The 26705-nt window shown below is 35.3% G+C and overlaps 1 long non-coding RNA gene across 1 annotated transcript in view; it reads right to left on the reverse strand.

Moving 5' to 3' along the window:
• LOC309625511 overlaps window positions 1-26705 on the reverse strand; it is a 291352-nt gene that overhangs the window by 246801 nt on the left and 17846 nt on the right. The gene's annotated exons all lie outside the window — the stretch shown is intronic.

The following is a 26705-nucleotide window of genomic DNA, read 5'->3' on the forward strand; positions in this document are numbered from 1 at the left end:
GATCACATCTCAGGTCACAAATCAAGCCTCAGTAAATTTAAGAAAACTGAAATCATATCAAGCATCTTTTCTGACCACAACACTATGAGATTAGAAATCAATTACAAGGAAAAAAAGTAAAAAACACAAACACATCGAGGCTAAACAATACATTACTAAATAACCAAGAGATCACTGAAGAAATCAAAGAGGAAATCAAAAAATACCTAGAGACAAATGACAATGAAAACACGATGATCCAAAACCTATGGGATGCAGCAAAAGCAGTTCTAAGAGGGAAGTTTATAGCTATACAAGTCTACTTCAAGAAACAGGAAAAATCTCAAGTAAACAATCTAACGTTACACCTAAAGGAACTACAGAAAGAAGAACAAACAAAACCCAAAGTTAGCAGAAAGAAATCATAAAGATCAGAGCAGAAATAAATGAAATAGAAACAAAGAAAACAATAGCAAAGATCAATAAAACTAAAAGCTGGTTCTTTGAGCAGATAAAATTGATAAACTATTAGCCAGACTCATCAAGAAAAAGAGGGAGAGGACTCAAATCAATAAAATTAGAAATGAAACAGACGTTACAACAGACACGGCAGAAATACAAAGCATCCTAAGAGACTACTACAAGCAACTCTATGCCAATAAAATGGACAACCTGTAAGAAATGGACAAATTCTTACAAAGGTATAACCTTCCAAGACTGAACCAGGAAGAAATAGAAAATGTGAACAGACCAATCACAAGTAATGAAACTGAACTGTGATTAAAAATCTTCCAACAAACAAAAGTCCAGGACCAGATGGCTTCACAGGTGAATTCCATCAAACATTTAGAGAAGAGCTAACACCCATCCTTCTCAGACTCTTCCGAAAAATTGCAGAGGAAGGAAAACTCCCAAACTCGTTCTATGAGGCCACCATCACCCAGATACCAAAACCAGACAAAGATACTACAAAAAAAGAAAATTACAGACCAATATCACTGATGAATATAGATGCAAAAATCCTCAACAAAATACTAGCAAACAGAATCCAACAACACATTAAAAGGATCATACACCATGATCAAGTGGGATTTATCCCAGGGATGCAAGGATTCTTCAATATACACAAATCAATCAATGTGATACACCATATTAACAAACTGAAGAATAAAAACCATATGATCATCTCAATAGATGCAGAAAAAGCTTTTGACAAAATTCAACACCCATTTATGATAAAAACTCCCCAGAAAGTGGGCATAGAGGGAACCTACTTCAACATAATAAAGGCCATATACAACAAACCCACAGCAAACATCATTCTCAATGGTGAAAAACTGAAACCGTTTCCTCTAAGATCAGGAACAAGACAAGGATATCCACTCTCACCACTGCTATTCAACATAGTTTTGGAAGTCCTAGCCACGGCAATCAGAGAAGAAAAAGAAATAAAAGAAATACAAATTGGAAAAGAAGTAAAACTGTCACTATTTGCAGATGACATGATACTATACACAGAGAATCCTAAAGATGCCACCCGAAAACTACTAGAGCTAATCAATGAATTTGGTAAAGTTGCAGGATACAAAATTAATGCACAGAATTCTCTTGCATTCCTATACACTAATGATGAACAATCTGAAAGAGAAAATAAGAAAACACTCCCATTTACCATTGCAACAAAAAGAATAAAATACCTAGGAATAAACCTACCTAGGGAGACAAAAGACCTGTATGCAGAAAACTATAAGACACTGATGAAAGAAATTAAAGATGATACCAACAGATGAAGAGGTATACCATGTTCTTGGGTTGGAAGAATCAATATTGTAAAAATGACTATACTACCCAAAGCAATCTACAGATTCAGTGCAATCCCTATCAAATTACCAATGGCATTTTTTACAGAACTAGAACAAAAAATCTTAAAATTTGTATGGAGACACAGAAGACCCCAAATAGCCAAATCAGTCTTGAGGGGAAAAAACAGAGCTGGAGGAATCAGGCTCCCTGACTTCAGACTATACTACAAAGCTACAGTAATCAAGGCAATATGCTACTGGCACAAAAACAGAAATATAGATCAATGGAACAAGATAGAAAGCCCAGAGATAAACCCACGCACCTATGGTCAACTAATCTATGACAAAGGAGACAAGGATATACAATAGAGAAAAGACAGTCTCTTCAATACGTGGTGCTGGGAAAACTGGACAGCTACATGTAAAAGAATGAAATTAGAACACTCCCTAACACCATACACAAAAATAAACTCAAAATGGATTCGAGACCTAAATGTAAGACCAGGCACTATAAAACTCTTAGAGGAAAACATAGGAAGAACACCCTTTGACATAAATCACAGCAAGATATTTTTTGATCCACCTCCTAGAGTAATGGAAATAAAAACAAAAATAAACAAATGGGACCTAATGAAACTTAAAAGCTTTTACACAGCAAAGGAAACCATAAACAAGATGAAAAGACAACCCTCAGAATGGGAGAAAATATTTGCAAATGAATCATCGGACAAAGGATTAATCTCCAAAATATATAAACAGCTCATGCAGCTCAATATTAAAAAAACAACCCAATCCAAATATGGGCAGAAGACCTAAATAGACATTTCTCCAAAGAAGACATACAGATGGCCAAGAGGCACATGAAAAGTTGTTCAACATCACTAATTATTAGAGAAATGCAAATCAAAACTACAATGAGGTATCACCTCACACCAGTTAGAATGGGCATCATTAGAAAATCTACAAACAACAAATGCTGGAGAGGGTGTGGAGAAAAGGGAACCCTCTTGCTCTGTTGGTGGGAATGTATATTGTTACAGCCACTATGGAGAACAGTATGGAGGTGCCTTAAAAAACTAAAAATAGCATTACCATATGACCCAGCAATCCCACTACTGAGCATATATCCAGAGAAAACCATAATTCAAAAAGACACATGCACCCCAATGTTCATTGCAGCACTATTTACAATAGCCAGGTCATGGAAGCAACCTAAATGCCCATCGACAGACGAATGGATAAAGAAGATGTGGTACATATACACAATGGAATATTACTCAGACATAAAAAGGAATGAAATTGGGTCATTTGTAGAGACGTGGATGCAGCTAGAGACTGTCACACAGAGTGAAGTAAGTCAAAAAGAGAAAAACAAATATCGTGTATTAACGCATATATGTGGAACCTAGAAAATGATACAGACGAACCGGTTTGCAGAGCAGAAACTGAGACACAGATGTAGAGAACAAACGTATGGACACCAAGGGGGGAAAGCAGCGGGGGGTGGGGATGGTGGTGTGATGAATTGGGAGATTGGGATTGACATGTATACACTGATGTGTATAAAATGGATGACTAAGAAAAAAATAAAAATAAAAATAAATAAATATAAGACAAATAAATGTTGGTGAGGAAACCCTTGTACACTATTGATATGAATGTAAATTGATGCAGCCACCATGGAAAACAGTATGGAGTTTTCTCAGAAAACTAAAAATAGAAGTACCATATAACCCAGCAATTCTCCTCCTGGGTATATACCCAATTCAAAAAGATACATGCATACCAATGTTCATAGCAGAATTATTTACAACTGCCAAGATATGAAGCAACCTAAGTGTCCATCAACAGATGAATGAATAAAGAAGATGCGGTATGTATGTATGTGTATATACACACACACACACACACACACACATATACACAATGGAATACTACTCAGCCATAAAAAATGAAATTTTGCTATTTTGCAACAACATGGATGGACTTGCAGGATATTATGCTAAGTGAAATAAGTCAAAGACAAATACTGTACGATATCACTTATATGTGGAATCTAAAAAATACAACAAACTAGTGAATATAACAAAAAAGGAAACAGACTCACAGATACAGAAAACGAACTACTGGTTACCAGTCAGGAGATGAAAGGGGGAAGGGGCAAAATATGGGTAGGGGATTAAGAGGTACAAAGTATTATACATAAAATAAACAAGCAACAAGGATGTATTGTACAGCACAGGGATTATGGCCAATATTTTATAATAACTATAAATGGAGTATAACCTTTAAAAACTGTGAATCACTAAATTGTACACCTGTAACTTACATAATATTGTACATCAACTATACTTCAGTAAATAGGTTAATAATCATTTTAATGCTCTTAATTAAAACTGCATACTTGCTTTCCAGTAACAGTTTATCAACTTACACTTCTAGCAGTTCTTATCTTCCAAGTCCTTCCATGAAGAATTATCTTTTTTTAAAAAAGTGCTTGCTGCTTTTATAAGAAGGAAATGATACTAAGTTTTAGTTGACAGTTTTATTATTACTGTGGAAGGATATTTTTTAAAGAACTATTTTTTTAGTCTTTTGCATGCTCCCTACTGTGATTTGTTCATGTTCTTTGTGACATTTTCTACTGGAATCTAAGTGTCTTATTGATTTGAATTCTCTCTCTCTCCTCAGTAGATAGGCAGAGTGCTGTTTTAATACATAAATGTGATTTTCACATGGAAAAAAATTCTCCATTTTTCCATGATGATAAAATAATTGCCTGCAATTTATTTGATTTTCTCATAACATTTTACACGAAAATATCTCATGAATGATGGAGGCCCCAAAGAACAGTACCAGGATATAGACTACTGTTGATAATTTGAGAAATACAATAATAAAATGACAAGTAGCTTAGCCATCTTGAATTCATTCTGAAACAGTGTATATTAACATTTCCTCCAAACGAATTAATCCCAAATATTTTCTAATATTTCAGCCATTTCTTTAAAAAAATAAATTACAGAACATTTGGAGATGGTTATTTAATGGGAGAACATTACCCTAAGTGTTCTTCTATGCATTTACCCTAAAATTCCAGATGAGCCATTTACCTTCTAAGTATGGTGATAAGGAATGTCACCCCCATATTACAGCCATATTTGGTATATGCCGTAAATCTTTCTTACCAATGATGCTGATTATTGTAATTTTGCACCCTGTGTACTTTCCAAGTACAAGTCTCAAGCTTCCATCTACATTCAGGTATGAGGCCCTGGCAGTGGGACAAGCTGGTTCCATCAGCCTGGGTTACCCATTACCCTCTAGCTCCTTCCCACGTTTATGAGTCTGTGTTTTGCAATGGAGTCTGCTAAGGCATGGACATGGCAGCGTAATATCAATATATGAAATCTCCTTTTAGGCTAACTATCTCCATTTCTCAGGGATAGCAAGGAATTGAAAAAAGACTGGATGGAGGTTTTCAGCATAGAACAAAGGGAGAACCTAAGACAGCATCTGGAACAGAATGAAACTAGCAAAATACTGGGAAGTTCCGAACAACAGATTCCACTGTGGGGTCACAGGGCACAGAGGTACAGAAAACAGATCACATACAGGGAACAGGGAATCATGACTGGGGACTGGCAAACAAAGGAGCTGCTCTTTGTGGGTAGATTAGGGAAGATCCAGGGGGAGGAACTCCCTGGAGCTGTGTCTCCATGGAGTCTGCTCCATTTTTATATGGGTTCAGTTTCCACTATGGCTGAGCTGGTTAGTAAATATGACAATTGGCTGTGATGGTGACTTTGAGACTGTAGAATACTGAAGTGCTTTTTGGATCATTACAAATATATTACTGTAATTTATATTATGACACATGGAGTTAAGACTGTATTTTCATTCTAATTCTTTAAACATACATGGACTCTTGATCACAATATTTGATTGTCTAGAACTCCTTACCAACCATGAGGGATAACAGATTTTACTGTTATCACTTCTGTCTCTTACTTAGATTTTAATCAATCTGAGAGGAAGGGACAGATTTTTCTACTTCCTTTGGTCTCCCAGCAGGCTGCAATTGAAAATGGATTCTTGGAAAAGTTAATCCATCTCTGAAAGGTATTGGAGACCAGCTCACTAAGCAGGGGGCGGGCTCGCCCGGTGTTTCAAATCCTGTGAGGAGAGACTCGGTCTTGACTTGGTGCACCTTGAACTAAGCATACCTTTGGCACTAGTCTTAGTAACAGTACTTATCAATCAAGCCTTTGTTTAGTTGAGTCAATGATTTGACATGTTAAATGAATAATTACAGATTGGCTGATCTGGAGCCCATTTCAGGAGCCAAACTTCAACTTACTAATAGCCCCAGGATCAAGCGTCATACTGCACCCTGATATATGTCTGCAGACAATAAAAGATTCCATTATCTTTTGGTTTGGTATGATATATATGATTGATCTTAGTTAACCCTGTGGTGAGAATGTGTTTGATGTCCTCTCATTTGTTTTCCATCTATTTTAGGTATACAAGTTGCTAAGACTCCTCAATCACAGCCTAAATCTTGGTCAATTACATGTTTTCTTTAAAACAAACCTGGATACAATTTTTAAGAGTTCATTCATCAGACTTTGTGATCCTTTAAAACAATCTCCACTTTACATTAAAAATGCCAGCTTTTTAAAAGCGATAATATTTTTTCAAGAAATACTTCGCTTTTAATAAAATGTGTTTGTCTTGACTTTTAAGAGTCAAGGTGACTTTTGATAGTGGATTTGCACCTAAAATATTGAAAATAAAACCAGGCTTATGTCATAGTAAGTAAGGCTTGAACTGGGAAAAGGGGAGTTCTTTCTGGAGTATCCTTTGCATTCTCATACCTTTTAAACCATCTCCCAAGGAATATGCTTAAGAACTTGCTCATAATATTTCTTTCATTACTTATGAAAATATTTTCATGGAAATTTCACCATATGACATTACACTTAACTAAAAAATCGTATTTTTGTCTTATAACATTTCCCTTTCAGACATGAGCATTTCTGGGGAATTATGGTATAGAGAGAAAACTTACTCTTTTATTTAATAATTAGTATGAACAATTCAGTAGGCAAAAGAAATACTTTGAGGTTAATTTTGAAAGTAGACAGAAAAACCCTACTCACCTTATTATAACTGGAAAATTATACACATGATGGTATTTATAATCTGGGTCTCATTTCAAGTTAAATTAAAATAGGTCATTTGTTCACTCAACTTATATTTAATGCTAAAGAAAAAATTCTGATATTTTATTAAGCAAAATATTTGTGTTGTCATAATATATGTCTACATGCTGTTAAAATTACTTGAAGTTGGGCTTCCCTGGTGGTGCAGTGGTTAAGAATCTGCCTGCCAATGCAGGGGACACGGGTTCGAGCCCTGGTCTGGGAAGATCCCACATGCCGCGGAGCAACTAAGCCCGTGAGCCACAACTACTGAGCCTGCGCGTCTGGCGCCTGTGCTCCGCAACGGGAGAGGCCGCGACAGTGAAGAGGCCCGCACACCGCGATGAAGAGTGGCCCCCGCTTGCCGCAACTAGAGAAAGCCCTCACACAGAAACAAAGACCCAACACAGCCAAAAATAAATAAATAAATTAAAAAAAAAATTACTTTAAGTCAAAATTAGTCACTTTTTAAAAAACGTGATATTGAACAGCTAGGGTGATAGACAATATCAAATTCAACACTGTCAAATTCAGACAAAACAAATTCAATAGTCTTATTGAATTGAAGAAAACATTTCAATTTAAAAAATATATATGGGGTGTGAAATTAACCCAGGCAACAATTAAAGTTATATAAATATATACATATATTTTTAAAAACTGAGGTATAATTGACATATAATATTACATTATTTTCTGGTATACAACATAATGATTCGATATTTTTATATATTGTAAATTGATTACCACAATAAGTCTAGCTAATTATATACTCTATAAACTTTTAAAAATAAATACTCCAAGATTGCAAAATAAAGGTTTCCTTATACTTAGAAATTGGAAAATAAAATCTTTTCTAATTACTTATAAAATATTACAACTTAAATGTTAAACTGGTATCAGTTCATTATCCTTTTGATCATTTACAATACTTCCTAGAATCCTTTCTATATTTTCTCAAAACTACCTAGCTCAGGAGAAACAGAACTTGATACCAATTACTTCAGGGTAATGTTGTCTAACTAACTTACATGGACTCTAAAGTAGCATAAGGAAAAGTAGAGGGGGCAATATTAAGCATAATCAAAATTTTAATCATAGATTAAACTGAAACAACTGAAATAATGCTGAAATAGCCTTTGAACATTCTTTACTACACATTTCTGGACTATGGGAAATCCAGTGACATAGAGATCAACCTGGGGCATAGGAGTAAAGGAAAGACATGATGGCCTTAGGTATTGAGAGAAGCACAGCATATATTGTTATAAAGTTCTTATATGGGAAACTGTATAATATTACTTAGAGGTAGACTGTGATAAATTAAAGATGTATACTATAAACCCTAAGGCAATGGCTAAAATAAGCCAAAACCAAAGAGTTATAGCTAATAAGCCAACAATGGGAAAAAATAGGGAACAAAACCTATGCAACTAATCTAAAAGAACACAGAAAACAATAGCAAGATGATAAATTAAACCCAAACTTATCAATAATCACATTAACTGCAAATGGTTTTAAGACCCCAATTAAAAGGCAGAGGTTGTCAGATTGTACTAAAAGAGACAATTATATGCTGCCCATAAGAAACTCATTTTAAATATAAAGACACATAGGTTTAAAGTAAAAGGATGGAGGAGCATCTGCAAGTCCTATATATTGCTGGTCAGAATAAGAAATGTTACAGCCACTTCAAAAACAATGCTGCAATTTTTTATAAAGTTAAACATACATCAAGAGGGAGGGGATATGGGGATATATGTATGCATATAGCTGATTCACTTTGTTGTACAGCAGAAACTAACACAACATTGTAAAGTAATTATACTCCAATAAAGATTTTTTTTAAAAGTTAAATATACAATTACCACATGACACATTAATCGCACCCCTAGGTGTTTGTCAAGAGAAATAAAAACTCATGTTCACAAAAAATAATAAGCGTATAGCAATTATAGAAAATTATACATAAATGCTGCAAGAAATAAATAAAATGTCCTCTAGCAGAAATGGATGAGCAGTTGTATATCCATATGACAGAATGCTTGCTACTCAGCAGTAAAAAGGTACAAAAGATTGAGAAATGCAAATTAAATCTACAATGGGATATTATTATATACCTATTAAAACTGCTAAAGTTATAGAACTGTAGGTTCACATAGTTGTGAACATTTTAAAATAATATACAGAAAAGCAACTGAATTAAGTAAGAGTTAGCAGGGTTGATGGATATAATTCAAAGTTTAAAAATATCAATTATATTCACATTACCAGTAACCATCAGTGAGAATGTTAAAATTAAAATTTAAAAATGCCATTTACATGAAAAACTATATAGGGAACTGTTCAATAAAGATGTGAGAGACCTCTACACAAACTGATTCTACAATTATATGAAAATTCAAAGATCAAAAATTTCCAAGACAATCTGAAAGAAGAATAAACTTGGTGGCCTCCACTACCAGAAATCAAGAATTAAAGATAGAGCAATTATAGCAGGTGACATTTTGTGAGGATAGACAAATAGAAGAGAATATAGAGTCCAGAAAGAGATTCACACCTGTGGACATTTGACTTATGGCAAGGATGGCACTTCAGAGCAATGGATAAAGAAATGTCCCTTTAATAAATGTGCTAGGTCAATTGGTATCCCATATGAAAAAATGATACTGTTGGTCAGGAATTAAGGCAGAGTTCATCTGAGAAATTTTTCTGTCCCACGTAGCATCAGCTGGGGTAAATCACCTGTAATTAGTTGACACACTTCCAAGATGACTCATTCGGCAATATGGATGGACCTATACATATTTGTTCCTTTTCAGATTCTTTTACTTTATAGGTTATCACAAGATTTTGAGTATAGTTCCCTGTGCTATACAGTAGGTCCCTGTTGTTTATCTATTTCATATGTAGTAGTGTGTATCGGTTAATCCCAAACTCCTAATTTACCCATCCCCCTCTTCCCCCTTTTGTAACTATAAATTTGTTTTCTATGTCTATTTCTGGTTTGTAAATAAGTTCAGTTGTATCATATTTTAAGATTCCACATACAAGTGATATCACGGGATATTTGTCTTTCTTTGTCTGACTTACTTCACTTAGTATGATAATCTCTAGGTCCATGCTGCTGCAAATGGCAATATTTCATTCATTTTATGGCTGAGCAATATTCCATGGTATATATGTATCACATATTCTTTATCAGTCCCTCTGTTGGTGGACATTTAGGTTGCTTCCATGTCTTGGCTGTTGTCAATAGTGCTGCAATGAACCCTGTGGTGCATGTAACTTTTCAAATTAGAGTTTTCGTCCTTTCTGGATATATTCCCAGGAGTGGAATTGCTGGATCATAAGGTAGCTCTACTTTTAGCTTTTTAAGGAACCTCCAAACTGTTCTCCATAGTGGCTGCACCCTTTTATACACCCCCTCTCCAGCTTTTATTATTTGTAGACTTTTTGATAATGGCCATTCTGCCCAGTGTGAGGTGATACCTCATTGTAGTTTTGATTTGCATTTCTCGAATAATTAGCAATGCTGTGCATCTTTTCATGTGCCTGTTGGCCATCTGTATGTCTTCTTTGGAGAAATGTCTGTTCAGGTCTTCTGTCCATTGTTTTTTATTGAGTTGTTTGTTTTTTTGACAGTGAGCTGCATGAGCAGCTTGTATATTTTGGAGATTAATCCTTTGTCAGTTGCTTCATTTGCAAATATCTTCTCCCATTCTGAGGGCTGTCTTTTCATCTTGTTTATGGTTTCCTTTGCTGTGCAAAAGCTTTTAAGTTTAATTAGGTCCATTTATTTATTTTTTATGATGGGTTTTTTAAGCTATAATTTTGTAGCTTATCTGGCTTATTCTCATGGTTAGAGTGACAGTGATAATCTCATGAATTTATACATTCCAACCATGAGCAGAAATTTCCCCCAAATTCTTGATTTGTTTATGTAATTTCTATGGTTTTTTTTTTCTGGTTTGCTCTAGAAGTCTTTACAACCATAAATTCTCTTCAATGTAAAGCTATGAAAGTTTCCCATAATAATTATTATATTCTCTGCATCATTTTTCTTTTATAGTGGATTAATCAATACAGGTTAGAATGAATGATCACTCTATCAGTAGTTCAGGAGGCTTTCTCTAACATCTTAATTTTATTTGTTCTTCGTATTTATAAAACATACCATATATTTTTTCAAAATTTTAGTTCTACATAGCTGTATAACTCATGCTGGTTTGGGGTTTCACTCTGAAATAAAATTAAAATTATTTTTGTAGCTTTACTATGAATCCAGAACCATATTTTGTCTTTTAAGTCATCCTATTTTTCATAAATTTTCTCACCTATCTCTTTCTCTTAAGTCTTCACTTACTTATAATCTCACTTATAATCACTATAAAAATTGGAATGCCTACAAAGACAGGGCTTTATAAAATTTAGGATAGGTATAAAGAGCAAGTATATATTTTCATAAAACTTGTTCATGGGTAGTAAAATATTTGTGGAATATTTCCTAGAGTTTTTAATACTTCCTTTCACCAGTGGATATCTATAAAAACCACTTGCATGGTTGACGTATGTCTTAGCATGTGATTTCATTTTCTTTTTAAATTATGGTAAGATCAAGGATTGTTTCTACCTATTCTCTCTCCTCCATATTAGTTGAAGTAATTTTGCAGATTGGAGGTGACTTTTGCTACATCATTAAATGTACAATTATACTGCTGTGATTATATTTTCAAATGGAGTTAAGAAAAGAAGGCTTAAAAGAAGTGTGATTCATCATTTCAAAAGTTAGAGAGCGGTTTATCCCTATAATAATCTTTTTGGAAAATAACCTACCACAATATAGAAATAACTCAGAAATCAACATTCCAGCTTCTTTTCTTTTAACCAACAAAGGGTCCCTCTAAATGTGCTAAAGTTTCCAAATAAGACTACTCCGTGACCAGCCAAGGAGAGAAAGAGTCATGCCAACATCTGGTTCACTGCTGAAGAAACAACAGAAAACCTCACGTTTTACCTAGTGAGTGATGCTGGTGTTTCTACTCTTACTACTACGGATAGTGTTGAAGGACCGAAGGCAGGCCAAGTCCTTGTTCACAGAAGTCTTCTTTCAGAACATAGCTGCTAGCATCTTCCATTACAAGCAGGTGCCAAATGGACAGCATTTTTATTTTGTCCCAAGCTGAATAGGAACTTTTTGGTAAACTTTCCCCTGTGTTGATGTTTGAAGAGAAGTTATGCCTGTGGAAGAATCCAAGGGATGAAAAATTTGTCTTCACTATTTTTTACAATTCTGCTTTTCAGTAAGGACTATTATTTGTGAGAAGCTCTTGCAAATTACTGAATTAATTGATGTAAAAGTAGCTATTATAGCCAGTCATACACTTTTGCTAAAAATCTTCTTTCAAGGTAAGAACGTGTGTGTGTGTGTATGTGTGTATGTGTATGTGTATGTGTGTGTGTGTGTGTGTGTGTGTGTGTCTGTATGTACATACACAAAGTTGAGAGGTATTGAGTTATGAGAATGGTTGGGATGGTGCAGAGCAGGTAAAAGGAAGAAACAGAATGGGATACCATAGTTCTTTAGTAGCATTCTACCTGTGTCTAGTATTCAACTCTGTCCCAAATTCTACTGACTCTTCAAGTGCAGCTCAAGATCCACCTCAAACCGAACTCTTCCCTTTCTGCCACTGGCAAATGGCCTGATGTCTGAATTCCTATAACACATTTACATTCCATACTTAGGTTAGCATTCAGTACATACCACTCAAAATTGTATGGTCTTTTAAAAATATGGTTTAAGATTGTACTTTTTGTTTTTCCTCAGATAATCCTAATCTTAGGGGAGTTCTTTGCCTTTCCCCCACCCCCCATGATTCCATGATGAAAAGGATAAAAAGAAAGACTACATAAACATAGCCAAGCCTGGACCTAGACACATGGGTGTCTCCAGACTAATAATTTGGTTCCATTTCAAAATGAATTTTTAGATATTTATTCAACATTTACTTAAAGGGGTAGGAAGATTCTGATTTCCCATTAATAAAAGATGTATACAGAGATAAATTCATTTGTTGATTCACTTTGCTGCCCAAAGTAGAGTCAAAAGTCTGAAAAAAAGAGCAAACAAAAGTTTCCTGCTTTCCTATGGCTCTTATTCTCTCTTCTGTTCTTTTGTGATTATCCAAACCAGACAACTTCTTGGCAAGCTCATTAAAGATTTAGATAATGAAGGAAATTCCTCAGTCCTGTGAACAGCCTTGTGCTGTGCAAACTTTTGATCTCAGAGCTTCAGCTGCCAGCTACTGCTGTCTTTTGGCTGACTGCAATTGCATGTGCATGTTGCAAAATTATTCAGTAGAGGCATGTTCGTGCTAGTGAGGACTAGCTTACATTTCCATCTGAAGCTCTATCTTCTTCAGCTGCATTTGTACAAATTTGCATTTCCATAGTAACATAAAAAGCCACTTGAGAAAATCTAACTCGGCAAGCACCTCATTTCTAATTTATTCCATGGATATTTTAATGCCCCCATGTCAGTTCTTTAAGCAGCAGTCAAGCTGGCCTACCCCTTAGTCAGATTCTGTACCTACCATTTAGCAACTCTTCTTCCTGGTGACTATCTTCCTCCCAAAACCAGTCTTTCTGGCTGCTATATTATAAATTTATTTTGCCTTTTAAAAATGTGACTTTTAACAACAAAAAAAAAAATGTGACTTTTTATTTTCCTCTTGTTATGATATATAAGAAGCAAAGAAATTCATTATAAAAAGTATAAGTTAAGGGATCAGATGTAGCAGCACATTCTAAATTTGCCAATCCCTGTGCCTAAGAATCCTGACAAATCTTTAGCTCCCCGACCTCAATTTTTATCATTTGTAAACTACAGATAATAATATCCTCTTTGCAGAGTTGCTGAGAACATCAGCAGCAATTAATCTCCCTGATACTCTTTGTCAACGATAGCCAATTTTGTTGCTAACAGGTACTATGATATTTTTAGTTCAGCCTTTGACACACATTGAACTGTATAAAGAGAACCTGAAGTTATTAAAAACTCAAATGGTTAATATTATTTGGAAAATCATCATTTATCTATTAATTCATGTATTCAACAAAAATACACTGGGTTCCATTAGGTGCTAGACATTTTAATTTTTGCCAAAACATAGCTTTAAAAAAACATGCATAAATGTAACATGAGTTTCTGAAACCATGCATGTATCTGTGTGTGTGCACATGTGTAGGTGTAATATGTGTTCAGGATTGACTGGATAGAAAGATGAAAAGCTGGAAGTAAACATCCCCCTTTTATTGGGCTGACTTTCAAAGGTAACTACTATTAATAGTTTTTTGCTCATTATTCAATTTTCATATGTATCACTTCATTCATTGAATTAATATTTTCTGAGTACCTTTTGTGTACTAACCATTCTTCTAGTTTCTTGGGATGCAGTAAGGAAAAAAAATAAACCAACAAAATTTTTTTTCTCTTCTATCCCCTCCTTGGGATGTGCCGTGTATAAACATTTGTCCTTTATATATTGAGGTATAATTTATATGTAGATGAATGCATGTATCATAAGTTCAATGAGTTCTGATAAATACATACATCTGTGTATCCCCACAAATGAATCAAGATATGGAATATTACTACCCCAGGAAGTTCCATCATGCTTCTTCCAGTAAATTCCTGCTCTAGCCCCACATCACAGGCCACCATCCTCTGAATTCTAATACCAAATCCTTACCTATTGTAGGGTTTCAAAAAAAATGGAATCATACAGTATCTTTTTCATAAAGTATCCTTTACGTCTGGCTTCATTTGCTTAACAAAATGTTTTTGAAATCTGTCCATTTTCTTGCGTGCATCAGTGGCTCATTACTATTTATTGCTCCATCGTATGAATATACCACAATTTATTTATTCATTTCCTTCTTGATGGATATTTGGATTGTTTTTGGTTTGTGATATGAACATTCATAGACAAGTATTTTTTGCCAACATATGTCTTTGTCCCTGGAGTGAAATTGCTGGTCCAAGGGTATGTATTTTAACTTTATAAGAAACTGCTGGTTTTCCAAAATGTCTGTATCATTTTACACTCCCACTAACAATGTATGAGAAATTCAGTTGCTCCATATCTTCACCAACATTTAGAGCTTCTATTGTGTATGAAGTGATATATAATTTTGGTTTTAATTTGCATTTTCCTGATGATGAATAATTTTGATTACTTTTTCACGTGTTTAGTGGTTATCTGGCACATTCTTTTGTGAAGTGTCTATTCAATTATTTTGAGCACTTTTTAATCAGGTTGTCTTTTCATTATTAAGTTGTAAGAGTTTTTTATATTTTCTGGACACAAGTCATTTTTTCCGTTATATGTATTATAAACATTTTCCTCTAGGTTATGGCTTGCCTTTTCATTTTTTAACATTGTCTTCTTATGAGCAGAATTTTTTAATGTTAAGGAAGTATAATTTATCTTGTTTTCATGGTGCTTTCTCTGTCTTGTCTAAAAAGCTTTGACTACTCCAAGTTTGCAAAGATAGATTCCTCTGTGTTCTTCTGGAAGTTTTAGCTTTTATATTTATGTTTATGATCCATCTCAAATTAAGTTTTGAGTGTGCTGTGAGATAGAGGTCAAAGTTCATTTTTAAAATATGTCATCCAGTTTTCCAGCATGATATTCTGAAAAGACTTTTCTTTCTCTTTGAATTACTTTGGTGCCTTCTTAAAAACAGTGATCATACACTGGTGCTATTTTTAGACTATTGATTTGGTTCCATTAATCTGTATGTGTATACCTTTATGCCAATATCACATTGTCTCAATTATCATAACTTTATAGTACATCTTGAAATCATGTAATGTAAGTCCTCTAACTTTGTTCTTCTTTTTGAAGATTGTTTGGCTAAGTCCTTTCAAATTCGGTATACATTTCAGAATCAGTCTGTCAAAATTTCTTCAAAAAGGCCTGTTGGAATAGTTTTCATTGTAGAGCCCTTAAATACCTTTTGTTAATTTTATTCTGAAATATTATGTATTTATTGATTCTACTGTAAATGGTATTTTTAATATCTTATGTCTTTTGATTATTTATTGCTTACATAAAATACAATTTATTTTTGTATTTTGACTTGTTTCCAATGACTTTGCTAAATTCATTTATTAGGTTTAGGAGTCCTACTGTACATTCCTTAGGGCTTTTTATGTACATCACCATGTAATCTGCAAATAAAGACAGTATTCTTTTACTTTCCAATCTTTATGTTAGGTATTTATTTATTTAAATGACTGTGCTAGCGAGAACCTCCAGCACAAAGCTGAATAGAAATGGTGAGAGTGGACATCCCTGCCCTATTTCCCCTTTTAGGGGGAAAGTATTCAATGCTTCGCTATTTTGATTTTTTTCTGTAGGCTTTTGAAAAATTGACTTTACTCTCTAGAGCACTTTTTATTTTACAGAAAAATTGAGCAGAAAGTACAGAGAGTTCCCATATGCTCTCCTTCCCGCCCTCCCAGTTTCCCCTATTCTTAATATCTTGCACTAGTGCAGTAGATCTGATGTTTATGTTACAATTGATAAATGATTATTGACATATTAACCAAAGTCCATATTTACATTAGAGTTCACTCTTTCTGTTGTACACTTTATGGATTTTGGCAAATGTATGTCCTGTATCCACCATTATAGTATCATACGGAACAGTTTTACTGCCCTAAAATTCCCTGTGTTCTGCTGTAGGTTTTTTTTTACAGATAACATTTGATCAGGTTGAGAAAGTTCCCTTTATTTTTAGTTTTCTGATGATTTTTATCGTGAATGGGTATTTAATTTTGTTAAATGCTTTTTCTGCATTTATAAAAATGACTATGCAGGATATTTTTGGCCTTCATTCTGTTAATATGGTCTATACTGATTGATTTCCAAATGGTAAACCAATATTGCATTCCAGGTAAACCTCACTTGGTCATGATGCATTATGATTTTGATATATTGCTGAATTTAACTTGCTAACATTTTGTTAAGAATTTTTATGGTTTAAGCATGAGGAATATTTTTCTATTTTTTTTTTTCTTCTTCTTATGTTTTTCTCTAAATTGGATACTAGTGTAATATTGGCCCATAAAACAAGTTGGGAAATATTTCCTCCTCCATTAGATTCTGAGACTTTCTGTAGAATTGATATTATGGGTACAAACCAGTTCATAGTATTACTTTATCCTTTCAAAATATTTACAATCTCTATGATGTCCCCTCTTTCATATACATACTAAATATTTACCACTTTGTTATTTTTAACTGTCTTAATATAGTTGAATCTTGTTTATACAGACCTTCGCCTTTTAATCAGTGTTTACTCCATTTACATTTATGTAATCATTGATGACTGTGTTTAACTCTACCATCTTGCTATTTTTCTTATTCTTTTGTTTTTCCTCTTTTTCTGTCATCTTTTAATCAAATATTTATTATTGTTCTTTTTTTTGTTTTTTTTTTCAGCTGTCACTGTTTTCATTTTCAGTGGTTGGTCATGCAGTTACATGAATTATCAACTTATAACAGTCTTATTTATTTATTTTATACAGCATGTTCTTATTAGTTATCTATTTTATACAAAAGTGTATATATGTCAACCCCAATCTTCCAATTCACCCCAGCACTGTATTTCATTGAATGTCTTCATTATATGTCTTCATTATATGTTGTCTACATATTCCCGTTAATAGATATTTGTTTATTTTTGCTCTTAGAGGCAATGCCACAATAAAAATTCTTACACATTTGGCCTATTTGTATGACGATACCAATAGACTACATTTATGGCAGTAGAGTTGATGGTTCAGAAGTAGAAATATTTGAGATTTTGATAGATAATCACAAAGTACCCTGAAAATGCCATTCTACACTCCTACCAGGAGGAAAGCTTTTGTTTCCAATACCCTCCTCTATACACATATTATATGACAATGTTCTGAAAAAGAGGTAAAATGATGCATATAATTTGTATCAATGGAAACTTCCCAGTGATATGTCAAACTGATATTTTAAGCTGAATCATTTTTGTGGTTTCCCCAGTATCTATTTTTCAATGTCTGAGGCATAGGAATTTAGTGAGCAATTACTGAATAAATGTGAATGGACATAGTGGATTCTTATACTTTTTTAAAAAAAGGCAAGTCAGAACATTTACATTATTAGGAAGGCTGAGAAAATAAAGAGCTCTGACACTAAAATGGTTAACAGAAATTAAGAAACACACACCACTGACAAGAGCAGCTCCGGATGGGGTTCCAAGGAGGAACCGCCAGACCAACTAGCTGAAGTTTTATAAATCTAAACCCTGGTCTATATTTAACCACTCTTCCCTGATTATTTACTCCCTTCCACTGCAGTGGTCTGGACTCCTGAGAAGCATGTTTTCACAACTGGCTGGAAATGAAAGATTAGGTGGGTTAGATCAAACACCTCTTCCCTGTGATCAAGGGAAGGAAACTGAGACCTTTTCAAAACATACTCACTAGATTAGCCATACAGTTTGGGACTTGTTCTAGGCAGAGAGCACAACACCTCCTTTATATACTCTCTTATGTCTACTCAGAGCCTTTAAGAAATTAAGTACAGAAATAGAAAAGAAAAAAAAGAAAGTAAAAGAAGACAGACAAGGAGGGTCACAGAACCTAAATAATTTATGCAAATAACTCTAATACACCTGAAGCCAATGTCCAAGATTGTCCTTTACATCTACTTACCACAAAATCCAAAAAGATTTATAAGCAGAATTACTTTAAACAAGTATCAAAGAGAAAAATACTCATGGAGAACATATGAAGAAAAGGTGTGCATCATTTGGCCACATCATCACACTTCTCTGAGTCTTTTATTCCTTCTTTGGTTGACAAAAAAAAAGAAGCTACACAGAAGAGGTAGATTTTGAGCTGATTCATGAGGGATGAATAAAATTTGCTAGTTAAACAAGAAAGGAAGGATATTGCAGGCAGGAAAGAGGAACTCTCTCAGGAGGCTCCTCCGTCCTTTACTTCCTCAGAGTTAATATCTCCTTCCTCTAGGCTTCTGTTGTACTGTGTATTTATTTCTACTACGAGGATCTATTTGTTTGCATATGCCTGTACCTCCAATGTTTAACCCTGGGCCAGGCACAGGGGGTCAGTCACTGAACACTTCATAAATAAAGTCATGGAATGGTGAAATGGAAGGGTGTGTTTGGGGAAAGCTATATCTGTTATTGTTTTGGCACAGTACTGGATGGTATAGGGCCAATATTAAGTATTTAGGATGTGTGGGGGTACCCTAAAACATATGATACAATTAATACCACTCAGTGCCCTAAGGCAGAATTATCCTCCAGCCGTTGGCAGAATAGGGACTGAGACAGGAAAAACTGGTTTGGGGGAATCACAGAAGGCTCTGTGGAAAAGGTGGACACCAAATAGACTCAGAAAGATGGATAACTTGTGTGGAAAGAGGGAGGGAAGAAGGTTTGGAAGGACCAGAAGTAAAAAAGTGTGTGGAGCATGAAGGAGACAGGTAGGAGTGTAGATTGTTGCATGAAATGAGGCATCTCAGGGAATTAAGGGAAATAAGGTGGACAGATGGAGTCTTTCCAAATAGGAAAGACCACAAAAGTCAGGCAAAAGCATTTGTACTTAATCCCAAATAATGGAGGAGAGTGACACAATGGCAGAGATGTTTAAGAATATCTGGTACCAGTACAGCGGTAGCAGCCAAGAGATTCTGAGAAACTTGATGTTAGAGACTGAGTATTGCTTATTATGGTGTTATTTCTGTGTTTGACACATAGCACATTTGTAATAAAATTTTAAGTTGTCCTTCTGCCTATAATTTCCCTGTCTGTTGAACAAGGAATGGAAGAGGCTATAGCAGTAACTCAGGCAAAAGGTGACTACAACCATGACTATAGAGTCCCTGTGTAAATGGATAAAAGGGCAAATCTCAATGACATTTCAAAGAAATTAAAAATAGATCCTATTGACAGATTTGAAATGGTGGGTGAAGAGTTTCAAAATGCTGTTTGGGTTTCTTGCCTGAAGCAATGATGTATGTAATGGGATGAAATGGGAAGGATGGAGAGATAGAGAGTTTGGGTGATGGAAACATTGAAATCGGTGGGGCAACCAGACCTCCAAGTTTCTTACAGGCGTTGGAAATTTGAAACTGGAACATAAGTGAGAAGTTAAGACTGAAGATTGTTTCAAAGAGTAAAAATGGGAAAGAAGAAGAAGAAATAAAGTGAGGTGTCTGAAGAAAGACTTCTATGAAGGTTTTCTAAGAATGTTGAGTAGTGTCTGAGATGTGAGTTAAAGTCTAGAAATACAAGTCACAGAATACAACCAGGACCCTCATTGGAAAATGTTCTTGTTCTTCTGATTGTTCTACTATTGTGAAGGTTTAATGGCTTATAATGTGTGTTCTACAAGAGTTGGTGGGATAACTGAGGTTAGAAAAGAAGTACATTAAGAAAGGTTCACTGGACTCTCCTTCTTTGGGTTTCCACAAAATGGACATTTATTACAAATAGGAAACTTAGTGGCAATGCTCATAATGCATCATGGGTTTTACTGTCTTTTTTATGCCATTAAAGGGACTTACACATTTCCCTATTGCTTAGGAGACATATATATTAAGATTCTCTTGGAGGCCACTCATTTTGTGTGGCAATGTGTGTAAAGGACAGACTGGAATTTTCTAGATGAAACATTGCAATGTTTTGTGTTCACACCTGCTCTCATGCTGTTTGCTGATTTCCTTGGCTTCCCTACTCACACCTCCAAAACAATGCTTTAGCCCATTTGAAATGCTCCTGAGGGTAGCGAAGATTGATAGCTCTGTTTTCTCTCAAAATCATTTAGCAATTCCAGAAATCTTTATTTCTGACATGACACAGCACACCTCATCTGGCTTTTCATATAAAAGATACCACAAATACTTCTTATACAACTTTTGGCTGCAGGGGAATGATAAAAATGGGAATTAGTCTTTGCTTTAGACAAAAATAGGATATTTATACATAAGACAGGAAAATGTTCAGAAATGTTTGCAAATGCCCATTGCTAACAAGAAAAAGTAATTGAAGATTTCTACAGAGGCATGGTTTTCAAACATTACTGAGGGTAATCCAGAGAAAGACATGCATTTTACATCATGACCCAGATGTAACACACCCACATATACATACACACACCCCACATACAACTAAGACAAAGTTTGAAGAAATAATACTTATCCTTGCTTGCTACCTGGGGGATATATATTTTTAGAATTTTAAAAAATTCTATTCTATTCTTTTGTTTTCTATTCTATTCTATTCTATCCTATCCCATCCCATCCCAGTATAAATAATGCTGGTTGTGACTTACTAAAATGATTTTATACCTGAAGGCTGAAAAACATTGCTAAACCATTTTGAGGCCCATATGAGCAAACTTATTTTTCTGGACTTGGAAATATGCTATAATTTTTCATCCTTGGGCACGTTATAGATCATATTTACATCTCTTCTTCCCAGGTCAGCAATTAGCCTTATTCAGAGAAGAAACAGGCACTTGGATGGGGGCAGTTCATTCCCACAGCCGTCTTCAAGTTGTCACTCACAGCAATGCATCCTCTCTGTCCTGGATCCCCTCTTGCCACCATGGGAAGTTAAGGAGGGGCTCTACCTTGCTATTCCACACAACCCTCACACACATCACAGAACAATGTTCCTATAAAGACTGTGCCAAATGATGGACTGGTGTTTATTTTTCCAGCCACTTAGTCAAATAGCTCCAGTGATTCAAGAAGCAGAGGAATCTAAGAAAGATGGGATGAGAGCAGTGGTGGCTCCAGATTTTCTATTAGGAAGAAGTCAGGGTCAGTCATCTGGTTGGAGGTTGCCTAGGGGACCTGTCCTAACCTGTCTTTGTAGAACAAGACGACATATTTATCTGAGGAGGCCTGCTGCGTTGGGAGGCTGGGAGGCTAGGTCCTCTCAAGCTACCCTATAGCAGAGTCAAGAAACTAAGTGAAGTCTTTGTGGAGAAACAATTCTGAATTAGAATCTTTTTTTCCTTCCAGTTTTATTGAGATACAATTGACATACAGCACTGTGTAAGTTTAAGGTGTACAGCATAGTGATTTGACTTACATACATCATGAAATGATTATCACAATGAGTTTAATGAACATCCATCAACTCATATAGACACAAAATTAAAGAAATAGAAAAAAACTTTTTCCTTGTGATGAGAACCCTCAGGATTTACTCTCTTAATAACTTTGATATATAACATAGAGTAGTGTTAATTATATTTATCATGTTGTAAATTACATCTCTAGTACTTATTTTTCTTATAACTAGATGTCTGCACCTTGTGACTACCTTCATACAAGCCCCTCTGCCACTCCCCACCTTTGGTAATCACAAATCTGATTTCTTTTTCTATGAGTTTGTTTGTTTGTTTTTAAAGTATAACTGACCTACAACACTACGTTAGTTCCTGTTACACAATATAGTGATTCGATATTTCTGTGCATTTCAAAATGATCACCACAATAAGTCTAGTTATGATCTGTCACCACACAACGATATCACACAGTTATTGACTGACTCTATTCCAACACTGTACATTTCATACCCATGACTCACTATTTTGTAACTTGACCCTCTTAATCTCCCTCACCAATTTCTTTCTTCCTCTCATCCCCTCCCCTCTGGCAACCTGTTTGTTCTCTGTATCTATGACTCTGTTTCTAAAGAAATGCTTTCTCAGAAAAAAATCACTTGGTTTGCAACATTCTAGCAAAGAGAAATCGCTCAGGGATCTCTTTTAGTGAGTACATAAAAATGATATAAAAATGTATGATTTCAAAGATTTATATGAAGAGTAAGAAAAAGTGAACAGGGCAATTCCACTCCCAGGTATATACCCAAGAGAACAACAACAAAAAAATATGTCCATACACAAACTTCGACAAAATTTTTTGGAGCAGCATTAGTCATAACAGCCTAAAAATATAAACAACCCAAGTGTCCATCAGGTGATGAATAAACAAAATGGGGCATATCCATACAAAGGAATAGTATTCATCTATAAAAACAAAGTACTGATATACACTATAACAAGGATGAACCTTGAGAACATGTTAAGTGAAAGAAGCCAGACATGAAAGGACACTATTGTATGATTCCACCTACATGAAAAGTCATGTAGGCAAATCTATAAAGTAGATTAGTGGCTTCTAGGGGACATTGGGGCTAACTGCTAATGAGTGTGGAGTTTCTTTTTGGGAAAATGGAAAAATTCCGGAATCAGATAGTGCTGGCGGTTGCACAACACAGTGATTATACTAAAATCCACTGATGTGTACACTTAAAAATGGTGAATTTTATGTTACGTGAAGTACCTCTCAATAAAGAAATACTATCAAGAAAAAAAAAGAGGTAAATTCAGTTTATCTACCTTCTGCATTATCACAATGGTTGTTATGTGACTAAGTGTCTCTAAAGAGCTTAAAATGATTTTTTAATGTAGGTTAAATTTATGAAAAATATATTTTTGCAATTCTTTAATTTGTCAAACTCTTTTATGTTATACGTATTACCACAAATTCTAAATTAGACAATTTTAAATGTAAATTTTATGGTTGGATACAACTTATCTACTCTAAGCAGTATGTGAGGGTGCTTTTACCATCATCATTTATTGAACAACTGGTCCTTGCATGATATTGTGCTAAGTGCTCAAGAAGCAAAGAGGTCACTAAATCTTGATCTCTGTTCTAAAGAGCCATTCAGCTCATCTGGGAGACAGAACATGGCACAGAAGTACCCACTTCAGTTGGAAGACCAAGGGCCACGCCAAGTGGGAGCTCCAATGGTGACCATCATAGGCATTCAGAAGAAGGGGGGATATAAAGCTTCCTGGAGGAGATGGGTCTTTGCATGTAAAAGAGGAAGACATCTGGGCAAAGGAAAGAAGAGCAAAGACTAAGGACAGGAAGGCTGTGGAGAGCTTGCTTAGTACCTGGCTTCTGTGGAGATCAAGGCAATTTCCTCTCACCATCATTTTCTTTCTACCCTCCCACTAGGGTCTGAGAGTATTCATCCTGTTTTAGAGTTAGGACAACAACGAAGGCACCGGGATTTCAAGAAGGGCTCAGTTAAAAGAAAAATAAACTATAGTACGTTGAAGAGTTTTTTGAAAGAAGGATCTGTGGTTTTCCTTGGAAAAGATACTCTCTTGCCTCCCAGGCTCCAGCCAGCTTTTGGTAAGATATGTCACTAAAAGGAAAATTTAAGTCGTTTTTAAAGCATCAAATTTTCATTAGAACTTGCCCAAACTGCAATACTATGAAGACAGAGGAGTTTTGGAACCTGTAGACATCTTTCTTTCCAGTGCAGTGAGAAAGATTGGAGTTCTAAGCAAATTCCAATCAAACTTAATTTAGGAAGTTAAATAATAATTCAGGAAAATATACGTTTAAGAACATTTCCTGCTTTCTCAAACCATGAAAATGTGAAATGGCGTATATCAGAGATGTGAATCCAAATGTAGAAATTAAAAAGCTCTGTGTGCTAGAGTATAGAAGAGTGGTGGTTTTACCTTATTTGGTGGCCCCAGTAGAGAATAAAACTGGTTTGGGAGCCTGAAAACTAGATGATTCTTATCCTGTATCTGTTTATCACTTTCTCCTTCACCTAGCCTTAGCACCTGACTGTTAAGCCAACAGTACTTCCCTACTATATGTGAGGTATTATTCTGGACACAGAAGGGGGAGAGAGAGATGAGTAAGGCACAGTCCGTGACATCAAACTTCTTATTTTACAGATCCACATTTCCCAAAGTTTGCTCCATGAAACAATGCCCTGGAAGTTCGTCGACAAACAAAAGTTTGATGTCTAAATTAGTTTGGGAAACTCCTAGATCCCAGAGCCTCCTCTTAGTGGCTGATAGTAAAAAATGGAAGGAAAGACAACCTTAACTCAGAACTCCCTGTACACTACCCTCTATTAAGAACCTGGACCTAGTGACCTGTATTAGACACCAAGACAAGTTGCTTTAGTTCAGTGCTGTTCAATAGAACTCTCTGCAGTGTTGGAAATGTTTTATGTCTGTGCCATCCAATATGGTAGCTACTAGCCACACTGCATTGCCATGCAATATGGTAGCTAGTAGTCATAGAGCATCTAAATGTGGCTAGTGCAACTGAAGTACATAATTTTTCAACTTTATTAATTTTGATGAATTCAAATAGCCACACATGGCCAGTGGCTACCATACTGAGCTGTGCAGCTCCATATCATGAAACATAAATGTTTTAAGAATCCTTTTAATGGAAATTTAAAATTTTCAACATTTTGCACAAACGGGAAAGTGACAGACACTTTGGGAGGTTTTGAAAGAGTCGAAAAGATTCCATTTTTACCCTGACTTTTGAAATCCTGTCACCTGAAAATGCTTTTCCAAAATCTTTGTTGATATATTAGCCCTCTAAATCCTGACTAGGACCACTTTTTAATTTCCACATTTAGATCCATCTCAACATTGTACAACTCTTAGGAAGAAATGCACCTCTGCTGCTCTGGGTAATTTGTCTATCCTGTCTGATCTTCAGGCGTGATGCAGAAACACACAAACCTGAAGATGAACTTCACATGTGACAGTCTGAAGGTTCCTGGGATTTACTGTCAGATCTAGTCAGGCAAAAGACATTGTCAAACAGGTTGATATAATTCTAAAATATTCATTATCAAAGGTTTCCTTCCTCAAAAGGTTTACTTTTCTTTTTTACATTTATTTTGTTTTTCAAAACATGTCTTCTTTATTTTTGTAGTTATGAATAACATTAATCCAATGAAATATTTTCAGGTTAAATGCAATTGGTAGTAATTCTGAGAAGGCTATAAAAATGGCAGCTTTTATTTCTTTATTCCTTTTCTTGTGATACTTGGCTTTTGATGTCTTGAGAGGGCTTCAGAACGCCTCCCAATTCTTCACACATTGGCTCATTTTCAACTTCTTCTGCAGACGTCCGGAGCCCACGACGCCTGCCTCCACAGGCTTCATGCTTTTGTGGCTCCAGCTTCACTTCCTGCTCACAAAGCCTTTCTGTCTGTCCTGGAGATGGACAGGCTCTGGAAGCAGCCCATTCCCAGAAAGAGAAGAGCAGTGTCTTCCACGCTGATAACAGCCAAGGCTCCCACCTTCTCCAGTAAAAGTGCCTCAGGAACAGTCGGCTGTGTGGCACAGAAGCTGGGTATTTTATGAGTCAATCATCTTGAATAACCTCGGGAGGGGAGCTGTAGATTTTCTCCATTCCACAAATGTAAACAAATTATTAACAGAAATTGATAAGAAACCTGCAGCCTTCAATGAAAAAATCCTATGGAAGCCTATGTATTTATCAGATATTATTTTATTTACTCTGTGGTTTAGGTCAGGAAGGTCAGCTGTCTTCAGAAATAACACAAACTCTTGCCAGGTTGAATGAGAATTTTTGTTGGGCAACCACAAATGGGAACGCTGGATTGCCTTCACCAGGTTTAGCTGGTTAGACTCTGGTATGCCTGGGCTAAGTAGAGTGTTCCACTGCCTTGATCCTTAGGTTGGATCACATATCGGATCCACATATGAATTCAATCAGATATTACTCCTCATTACTGTTAGCAAACCATTCTCCATTTTCCT

The sequence above is a fragment of the Balaenoptera borealis genome (genome assembly GCF_965194805.1).
Source record: "Balaenoptera borealis genome assembly, chromosome: 3".
Lineage (NCBI taxonomy): Eukaryota > Metazoa > Chordata > Mammalia > Artiodactyla > Balaenopteridae > Balaenoptera > Balaenoptera borealis.